The sequence below is a fragment of the Myotis yumanensis genome, unplaced genomic scaffold (assembly GCF_028538775.1).
Source record: "Myotis yumanensis isolate MYYU_CA2020_CCGP unplaced genomic scaffold, mMyoYum1.0.hap1 SCAF_13, whole genome shotgun sequence".
Taxonomy (NCBI): domain Eukaryota; kingdom Metazoa; phylum Chordata; class Mammalia; order Chiroptera; family Vespertilionidae; genus Myotis; species Myotis yumanensis.
The window spans coordinates 6,874,175-6,885,177 of NW_027223764.1; positions in this window are offsets into that span (position 1 = coordinate 6,874,175).

The window sequence follows — 11,003 nt, forward strand, 5'->3', positions numbered from 1 at the left end:
CAGTCCCGGGCCCAGGCGTCCTCCCGCTTTGGTCCTTGAAAACCCATCCGAAGGGTTGCATGTCCTCGCTCAGAGCTCAGCCCGCAGCCCCTGTAGTCAATTAGGAAAAACAAACTGGGATTGTTGTGATCGATGATGTTGATGCTGCCACGGAGGGAGACAGCAGAGCCCTTAAAAGACAAGCTCACTTGGAACATTATTTATTGCAGGGGCTCGGTAACCGGCCTACATTGCTACTTGAAAGCATGACAGCATTCAATAATAATAAATATGTGTGTGTGTGTATGGGGTGTTGCTATATATTGGGTGTCCCCAAAAATGTATGCATACACTTTGAATAATTATAAAGGTAGTGTTTATTAAAATAACTTCATTTTTCAAATTAAGCTATCAGCTGTTCAAGTGTGTATACATTTGGGGGGGCACCCTGTGAATATATGTCCATATACATTTGTAGTATGTTATTTAACATTTTTGGTGTTTTTATTCCCGAGTGAGGTAAATTTCAGCTCCTAACCTTGGCCGCTTTGGGTTACACAGTGCCGTTCTTGTCACTTTATATGCAATGGGGGTTAATATATTTTTATGTGCCATATTTTTATATAAGGATATGTATGTATATATAGTTATGTAATTACCTTTATAATTTATATATAAATTTATGACATAATTATATATAAATTACTATATATTATATGTACTTTAATAGTTACATATGAGTATATAAATATAATATTTTAAATTTTATATATTTACACTTACGTAATCTCTATATAAGTGCCTAAGTGCAATATTAAAAATTTAAATACATTTATACACATTTAAATACATACTTAATGTGGAATATGAATGAGTACGCCTCGGCGTGGAAATTGGGGGGAGGGGCGATCAATATCAATACAAAGCTGGGTGATGAAAAACACAAGGGCATGGGTGTCCCAGTCCTGCGCACAATGACACCCAGTCCCCCGGGACTCCGAGCGCTCCTCGCTCTTCTGGCTGCACAGGGGCTTTACACGTCCGGGGAAGCTGTGGGCTTGTTAACCTAGAAGGCAGTGCAGATGGACCAACCGAAGCTTTAGTCATTAGACTTAATTGGGCGAGCGGCCCTCAGAGCTGTCTATAAACTGTGTGCTCACAGTGAGGTAATTAATAACGCCACTTCCTTTTGGGAGACGTATCATTAGCCATTATTTCTAGAAACATGACATTGATCTCTTTATTCAGAGAGGTAATTGCAGGTTTCTGGAAAGAGTGTATGGTTTACCCAACAATTCCCCACAAATGACATCATCGCTGAGAAGTAAGACCCACAGAATCTGTCATTTTGAATCCATAGTTGGATTTTGTTCCCTAGGTGGTAAAAGAAGACTCTCGAAAGAAAAAAAAAAAAAAAAAACTACTTGGGTATGGAAATTAGAGTGAAAGATAAAATTTGGTGTGTGTTTTTTTAAGACATTAATGATTTATTTTCAAGGCTGGTTAAGGGGGTGGAGTTTGTGCTTGTTAGTCCTATAGCAAAAAGTGAAACAACATAAGGATTAAAAAATGTTTCCTTTTTTAACTTTTACAACTGCCTTCAGGTAATAGTTTTCTCATTGTGTCTTACAACATGCTCACAAATGAATTCGATTTCAGCATTAGCATGAGAAAACCCATGAGTCCCAAAATCCAATTCTTCACATTAAAAGGAAGCAGTGAAATGCAGCCCAGGACTTGACATTTGGCACTGATTGGATTCTATACTGTGGAGCAAGAATCAAAGGGGAATTTCAGAGTAATTTTTGTGAAAGCCTCCAGCTGACTTACCCTCAACAATCGTACCTTCAGTGTTCACATTAAATTGAAAAAAAAAAATCTGAATCGCCACATTTCCCTGTTTTTTAGGGACTTTATAGGGTAATGGTAGGATTGAAAAAAGAAACAAGACCTTTATTCATTTGGGTTATTTTCTTGCCAGTTTCAAATCCTTGCCTGGGTTTTGGAACAACCTGAGTCCATTAGAGAAAGGGGTTTCGCCAAGGAGAACAAGGTAGCTCCTTTAAATCAACTGCAAGAGAATCTGCTTCCAAACTCTTTTGTCAACTTCGCACTGGGAACCTCTCAAATGTTGATGAATTTTTTCAAACCGCGATTTTCCCAAAGCATCTTTCTTTCTAGAAACCTGTTTGACACCAGGTTTGCTTTTGGATGTGTAGACTTTTTCAATGGAAACCAGAGAACCTCTAAACTTGCCATAAACCAACACATCTCAAGTATTTTAGAGAGGCACCAGATGTGCCAGGGGCTGGAGGTAACATTGGAATGTGATTCATTTTCTGTCTTGGAAACTCGCTGTGCATGTTGGGACAGTAAAGGCCCTGAGAAGTCCTGTAGTGAAGGAAGCTGCTTTGCTTTGCTTACCTGGACGATGTTTCTTAAAGCTCTTTACTCTTTCACTTTTCTGTATATTTTTAAATGTTTGTATGAATGCGTTAAAGCGAAAACAACTTTACTTTTATTTTGCACAATACCAGTGAACACGTTGCAGAGTTAGCATTCTTAAAACCCACAGGGGAACTCATTCTCCTAAGTGACTTTATTGACTCTATTTGTTGAGTTTCTCTTCTTTTCGGATCAATAAGAGAATTACCTGAATATGGATCTACTGACTAAATACAAAACTTTGCATTGAAGAGCCAATTGAACGTTTCAGATGTGAATTCATTTCTCGGATATACAATAATTCTCATCGTTAGTCAAAGCTGGGGAGATGATACTGACAAGCCTGGATTTGCATTTGGCCTGAAAGCAGAGGGGAAGAGATGTTTTTCATTACAGAGTTTTAATCAGCAGGACATTGAAGTTTCCCCAAATAAATTCCAAAATTCTAAGAGGAACTTGCTGAAAGGTAATGTCTCTTCTATATTTCAGGTTCAGATAAATGATGGAATTAAAAATGATGTAAAAATGCCTACGTAGTTATTTTAAAGATAATCCTAAAATGTCATTTAATGTCTCCGCACCAGGTGGGTAGATATTGGATTGGATAATTTGGCATTTTAGGGTTTGGAGACTTGGAGAGGGAATTTATGGCTTATGGGTTTTAAAGCCATAATCTCATGATGAATTTGGTTAACGTTATTAAAAGCTACATCTTAAATATCCATGCTTTGTTTAATATAGTACATTTATTGGTAGAGCTGTCTGCTGGATTTTATTTTTAACCTGGCGGGAACATATGCATTTTAATCTAAATGTAATCTAAATGCTCAAATTTCTCTTCAGATGCTTCCCTTAGTTAATTATGCAGACGCGTCTCCCTAATGCAGCAAACAACTCTCTCCCAGGTGTACTTTGGACGCCTAATTATCCATAAGAAAGAAAAATCCTTTGATTAAAACAAATCGCTCGCGTTAAGAATAAAAAAAAACTCTGCTTTGTCTTCTCTTGTAAGACCCTCCTAGGTCCTTGTCCGTCCTATATTCCACCAGCGAGGCTTTGCTCAGGGGCACGGGGATGCCTGGAGAGCCCTGGGCTGGGGGCGCTGACCAGGTCTCTCTGAAGGGCATCCTTTAGGGCAGCGGTTCTCAACCTGTGGGTCGCGACCCCTTTGGCCGTCGAACGACCCTTTCCCAGGGGTCGCCTAAGACCATCCTGCATAACAGATATTTACATGACGATTCATAACAGTAGCAACATTACAGATATGAAGTAGCAACGAAAATAATTTTATGGTTGGGTCACAACATGAGGAACTGTATTTAAAGGGCCAGAAGGTTGAGAACCACTGCTTTAGGTTTTATTGGTTTTAGGGATATTAAAAGGCACTGATTAATCTAATGCTTTCCCAATGTCTCAGATTATTCTACGTGTGACAAATAAACACTGGGAAAGTCTTCTAAGGGCTATTTAAGTTAAACAAATAAATTCTGGCCGCGTCAACTTAGTGGATCAAGATGTTTTTGTCTTTCCTTTCCTGCCTCGGCGGGTCTGATAACATCAGAAACTTCTCAACCCTTTGGATTTTTAAGTAGGTAAGAAAGACCAGGTTTAGGCCTGGATGCCTCTGCCTGGGCCCACTGAACCCGAACCAAGTGGCTGTGGATTGCAGGGACAAGGGCGCCTTTGTCATCTTCATTAATCAACCCCCCCAAGCCAGATGAATGGGAGGCATTTTTTTAGAGTCAAATAATTCACTAGAATTTGGATGTGTTTCTCTTTAATTAGTTTGATGAGCCCCAAGTCCGAGGACTTGTCAAACACCTGGTATTAACCCCATGCTGCTGACCGGGCGGGGGAAACACCGGGAGAGGCGAAAGGACGAGCAGGTGGAAGGAGCTGAATGAGGGGCCCTCTCTGTGCAGCCGGGGCTCCAGATGAAAAGAATCATTACCACAATGATACTTCTAATTATACTGTCATTAGGATACCTCTTCGGTTGGCTGTGGTGCAGGGATCCTTTAGACAACATGATCCAGGAGACAGTGCCTGCCCGGGAGGCATTTAACCCTTTCTCCAGGTGCAGCACAACCGGAGCCCTCAACATTGAACTCCAGAATTCATAACGTGCCCTGCACCATTCTCCACACGCTGCAGGTAAAGGCTGTTAAAACCAGCAATACCTAAGTTGCCATGGGAAAAGGTATCAGGGAGGGAGTCTAGGTGTGGCCACCGTTACCCGTAGCCTAGGTGGCACTTCCATGCTTTTCTGTTCCACTCAAGTTCAACCAGCAGGCATGTGGTTTATTGAGGACTGTATCAGTCTAACTACCTCCACACCAGTGGGTAACGGACGACCAAACGAAGGTACTTTGGTCTTCCTAACTCCAGTGTGTGTTTACCAAAGCCAAATGGCCCTACAGCATTTGAGGGCATAGGGCTGTGTGTCTGCCCATGTCACTCAGAGGGACAAAGTAGGGGCTTTGGAGTTTGATAGGCCTGGATTTGAATCTCAGCCTCATCATTTGCTGATTTTCAGCCACAAGGACATTACAGATTTCTAAGCCTCAATGTCCTCATCTGTAAAATGGGGGTTAATAATAGCACCTGCCTCATGGAACCCTTCATAGGAATAAATGACAATTCCCATATGTTGCTAAACAGTACTTAGGAAACATGTAGCAAACACTGAGAAGGTGGTTGTGGAAGGGTAGTTTCTAAGTTTTCTTAAAGCGAGTCTATGTTTTCCTGGAATTACCAATCTATCAGAAGTGCCTGCCCATCTATCTATAATCTATAATAATAAAAGGATAATATGCTAATTAGACCAGACAGCCGAATGACCTTCCAGACATCCTTCTGGACATCCTTCCAGATGAAGCAGGGGCTGCGAGGGCCCGAGGCAAGCCACCACAGCTGCCAGGGCTGAGCCCCTTGCATGAATTTCATGCATTGGACCTCTAGTCTATAATAATAAAAGCATAATATGCTAATTAGACCGGACATCCTTTTGGAAGACCTGGACGAAACCTGGGCTGTGAGGAAAGCCCGGGTCCCGGGTGCCAGAGGGAAGCCGGTGCTGGCAGCTGGGGGAAGGAAGGCCTACTCTTGCACGAATTTCATGCATCGGGCCTCTAGTGTTAAAATAAAGAAACTCACCCATCCATTCTCTGTTTCTAAGGGGAGATAGAAGCCACTTTCTGTAGCTTTCAATTACGAAGTGCTTAAAGAAGGCTTGTCGGTGAACTTAATTCTTTTATTTTCTAAGTCAGCTTTGAATTCAACAAGCTCCTCAAAGCGTTTCAGTCTGAGAACCTGTAAGATACAATAAGATAACGTGTTTTCTATTGGTGCCATTTGGATAGCAAGAGTGATACTGTTAGGAAGAATCTCTGCATATTTCCAGGACCTTATTCTTCAGAATAATGCACCAGTGCCCCAAATGGGGCCCTGGATTTTAGCAGGAATAGATCCAATCCTGTTGACATCTTGTGAAAACTGTGTCTGTTCCCAGCCTCCCATTGGCGCTGAGATGTAACAAAACATTATATTTCATACATATAAATGGATTTACACAGAGGATGAGAATTTGAACTATTTTTTTATATGGAAAGTATTCTTATACTTCATTGCTAAGAAGAATAGCAAACATATAGATGTGTGCATTGAACAATAGTCGAGAGAAACTGCAATTTAAACTATTTCCAAATAAATCAGTGTTGAATTTCACACTTAGAGGGTGTGGGTTTTTCATGAAACATAATGAAAAGCACATATTGGGAAGATTTATTTTACTGACAAAACCGCTGAAAATTCGCTGTGGTGAGTGGTATGGGCCTCATACAAAGGAAGCACCAGGGGAATGGATGTCATCAGAAAACACAGGCACACAGTATGCAAGTTTTATGCAAAACAGATATATGCAAATATATACTGTTATATCTGCATCCCCAATGGTGGTATAACTCCATACACATTCCAGATAATTATTGACCACTGGAAAAATATTGAGCAACTGTCATGTTTCTAACTCAGTAGTGGAATTTTCATTAGGTTCAATTATTTATTTATTTATTTATTTAAGTCCTTGCTGTGATTATTTTAAAATTTTATAAATATTGTGGGCTCTGATATCATGCTAAAGTCAAATTATTATGAATCTGAAGGATAGCTAAATCCATGAGCTGGTTAGTTTCTACAATCAGTGTAAAGATGACATTGTATTGCTATGAATTTTAATTAAAATGACAGACTTTGTTTAATCCTTTTATTAAAAAAGCTCCCTACAATGCAAGGGAAAAGTTTATGTAAGAAAGCAGTTAATTTTTGAGATGTTTGAATATCTTTTCTGTTTAAATCTCATAAATGTAGCCCTCTATCGATTCATTTTTTTCCCCCTTAGAAGGCAGTTTTCCCCGTTTTGTATAAAAAGGAGAGCCTGGAATTTGCTTTAAGTATAATTAGGATCCTAAAATGTAGGGTTGCTCTCTGAAAACTTTATCTCCGAGCTCTTTTGCAATACAAGTTAATTAACTGGATTTAGATATTTGCAAGATGATATATTTAATGGGATTACGGCTCATATAATGTTCTCAGTGACTGATGTGCAATCTAAGCTCACGGAACCGAGTGCTGAATTTCCAGCTCTTTGAGAGTTAATGTTGTGTTAAAGAAAAGTACAATTTGAACCTCATTGTTCATGAATAGGTGAGTTATTCCCCTGAAATGGAGCCGGGCCCTACCAGGCTGCCGCGGGCAGATGTGTGAGCAGGAGCTCCCAACCCATCACATTCCAGCCGCTGCCCCAGGTAGCTGGATCCCCACACCTGAACTCCTGACAAGTTCAAGGCAATTGTGTGTCTCGTCAAAATATAATGGCCCATTATTCACCGTCTGTCTCCCAAGTGGGATCAATTAGATGCTTCTGCTCCACGGGCTTAAAGATAAACACCTATGTTTTGGTTGGTTGAGAGATAAAATGAAACCATACATAACCATTTGGCATCCCTGGGTCGGGCCATTGTGAGCCCTGAATGTTCTAAATCCACCTTTCAATGTGGTCATTCAAAATATTTGTGATCATTTTATCAGACGGGGCAGGGCGGGGGGGGGGGGGGGGGGGGAGGGGAAGGTAAGCCATAATTTGCTTTGAAGGAAAATCAATAGAAGAATGCCAGCCTTCCACTGTCCCCCTCTCTCGTTTTGTTAGCAGATGTATTGCTGCCGGTCAGCTGGGCGCACTTTAATACGAAGGCTTCAGACATGACATCACTAATGAATGTAATTGACATCTTCCTGATCAGAGGACTGGTGTAAAAATAGCATTTTCAGTAAAAGGTTGAAAGTTTTATTAAACGTGTAAACATTAGCTTGGTCAAATAACTATGAAGAGAACACTTGACTTCTCCCTTAGTTGGAAGGCTATGTGACAGCACATCCAGTTTCTCGTTTTCATTGGAGCTGAGTGAGTGAAATGGGTCTTCGTGTTTCCCTAAGCAGATCATTTCCAGGGATCCACAGACACGGTCTTATACCCGAGCTTCCAGGTCACCACTGAACTCCCGCAAGCAGGAGGAGACTTTAAAAGGAAGCAGCTTCCGTCATAGACACATGACAGTGTCCCCCGGTTTTCATAAAGGTGAGATCTTAGGCAAAAATAAAAATATAATTTGAACCCAGGTGTTAAAAAGTCAGAGACCAGAATCACCGAATGCCAAGGGCGGAGTCAGCTGAGAGGTCATGTGGTCTGAGGTCCCTTTCTGGATGAGAAGGCTGTCGTCCCAAGAGGTCAAGGTCACCTGATGGATGGGAGAGCTGGAGCCTGGGTCTCCTTTAGCTCCCCGGGTGGGTGGCCCAGGAGCGGGTGTGCGAAAGGGAGGCAAATTCAAATGGGAAGGGGTCTGTTGTTTACTCTTCTTGCTTCAAAATTAGAAGCAGCTCACCCAGTTCCCCTCGACCTGCCACAGGTACCTGTCGGTAGGAAGTCACTTCACCAGCCGTGGTGGGGACCAAGGGGTTAGTGCGCACCTCATAGCCCTGCAGTGGTTCTGGGTCTGCCTCCCAGGGGTAGGTGACTCTACCTGTTGGGGTCCACCCAACCCCCTCTCTTAGCTACCTGTCTCGTCTCCTCCTGCACTTTTCCCCTAACTCTCCTTAGATGAGGCAATCACTGCTTTTCTGTGTTTTCATGTGTTTCAGCTTTGGAGGTTCAGGGAAAGAGCTATTTTCCTACCTTATTGAACTTTTCCTAAGTCAAGGGAGTTGGATTCCACCTCGCAGCCCTTTTCACCTCATTAACCTCTACCCTTCCTTTAGATCTCGGCTCATTTTCAAGCCTTTCTTGACCTTCACAACCAGGTCAATCCCTCTATCAAGGGCTTTCATAACATCCTGTATCTGTCTTTTGCCACACTTAGCGGGATTGTGATTTTAAATGTATTCATGTGCTGTTTCTAATATAAGTTTTTATTTGGAAATAAGTGAGACCCAGTAGAATTTGGAAAGTTAAGACTGAGAATTCTTGCATAGTCTTCCCCCAGCTTTCCTGATGATAACATCAACTATAATATCGAACATAACCAGAGTATACTGTCAAAACCAGGAATTGACATTTGTACAATGTCAGTGATGTGGGGGGAAAAAAATCTCACTCAGATGTCAGCGGTCTTTACGTGAACATTATGTGTGTGAAGTCTCATGAAATTTTAGATACTGGTCACTGTAGCCACATGAGAATGTTCCTTCGCCCTTTTCCCAGCTCTAAACTCTCACAATCACTGACTTGTTGTCTATTCTATAGTTTACAACGTTGGGGATGTTATATAAATGAAATCCCTACAGCACGTAACTGTACGACAATTGCTTTTTATACTCGGTGCAATCCATATAAGTTGTGTATTTTCTATCATTTGATCCTTTTTATTACTGAGCAGTATTCCTTGGTATGGATGCACCACAATTTGCTTGTCTGTTCACCTGTTCAAAGACTTTTGGGTTGTTTTCCAGTTTGCGAAGACAAACATTCATGGACCGTTTTTTTGTGTGTGAACAGATATTTTCATTTCTCTTGAATAAAAACCCGGGAGTGCAATTGGAAGGTTGTATAGGAAGTCTGTGTCTATGAGAAAATGCCGAACTGTTCCTGGTGGGGCTGTACCACGCTACCCTCCCACCTGCATGTATGAGAGCTCTAATTCTCCACATGCTCACCAGCCCTTGGTATTGTGGGTGGTTTTTATTTTAGCAATTCTATTTTAAATATATTTTATTGATTTTTTACAGAGAGGAAGGAAGAGAGATAGAGAGTTAGAAACATCGATGAGAGAGAAACATCGATCAGCTACCTCCTGCACATCTCCCACTGGGGATGTGCCCGCAACCCAGGTACATGCCCTTGACCAGAATCGAACCTGGGACCTTTCAGTCCGCAGGCCGACGCTCTATCCACTGAGCCAAACCGGTTTCGGCTATTTTAGCGATTCTAATAGGTGTATAATGGGTTCTTCGTATACTTTTAATTTGCAGGATTTTAGTGGCTAATGTCGTCTTTTGGGGCACTCATTTGTCATCTATATATCCTCTGAGGTGGAGTGTCTGTTCAAGTCCTACCTGTTTTCTAATTGGGTGGTTTGTTTTCTTATTGTTGAATAGAGAGTTCTTCACATGTTCTGGATACAAGTTCTTTGCAAATATTTTACTCCTGTCTGAGGCTTATCGTTTTATCTGCTTAAGAGGGTGTTTTGCAGAGGAAAATTCTTAAGTTTGGTTAAGTCCATTTATCTGTTATTTTCTCTTATGAATCATCCTCTGATAGCCAGTCTAAGAAAACTTTGCAGGATCCCAGGTCACGAAGTGCCCAGGGGTTTGATCCAATGGGAGTGTCAAGCAGTGGACTAGCTTAGGGTCCTTCCATATGCTGATATCTATAATTCTAGCATTTGGGTTCAAAGGTGACACTGTAGTCCCTTAGCTCATTGCAGCAGAGACTGCCTAATAAATGCAAAGTATTGTTGGGCTGCAAACATGACATTGTCTTTGTCCAAAATGTTAGTTATCCAAGCAAGATTTTGAGCAACAAGAAAAATTATGCATGTGTCAAAATGACATTATACTAGTAACTTACCTAGCAAAAACAAAACAAAACAAAAAAAAACAAAAGAAAAAACACCAAAAAAAACCCCCAATTCCATGCAATGAATGCAGAAAGGTTGACCACCCCCCATTTAAGACCATTATTATATAGTATATGCCAACTCTGTCAAAACCTCCAAATATTGCATGAGGAAGGGTTAATTCTATTGCCCCTCTTTCAAAGCCAGGGCAGTATGGCTTCTCTAAAACCGGAAGGAGTTTGTCCTTGGAATGAGACCAAATTCTGTTCAGGGGAAAGATGTGCCAGGCGTATGCAGTAAAGAGCCCAGTCCCTCTTGGTGGCCTTGGCAAAGGCTATGGCTGTCCATGGGAGTGACAGCATGACTCACACCAAGTTCGGCCTAAGCTAAGGTCATTGGATACAGAATCTTTTCCATGTCATGGAATCTAGGAAATTATTGAAATCTAAAGCCGAAATTCTGAATTTAGTT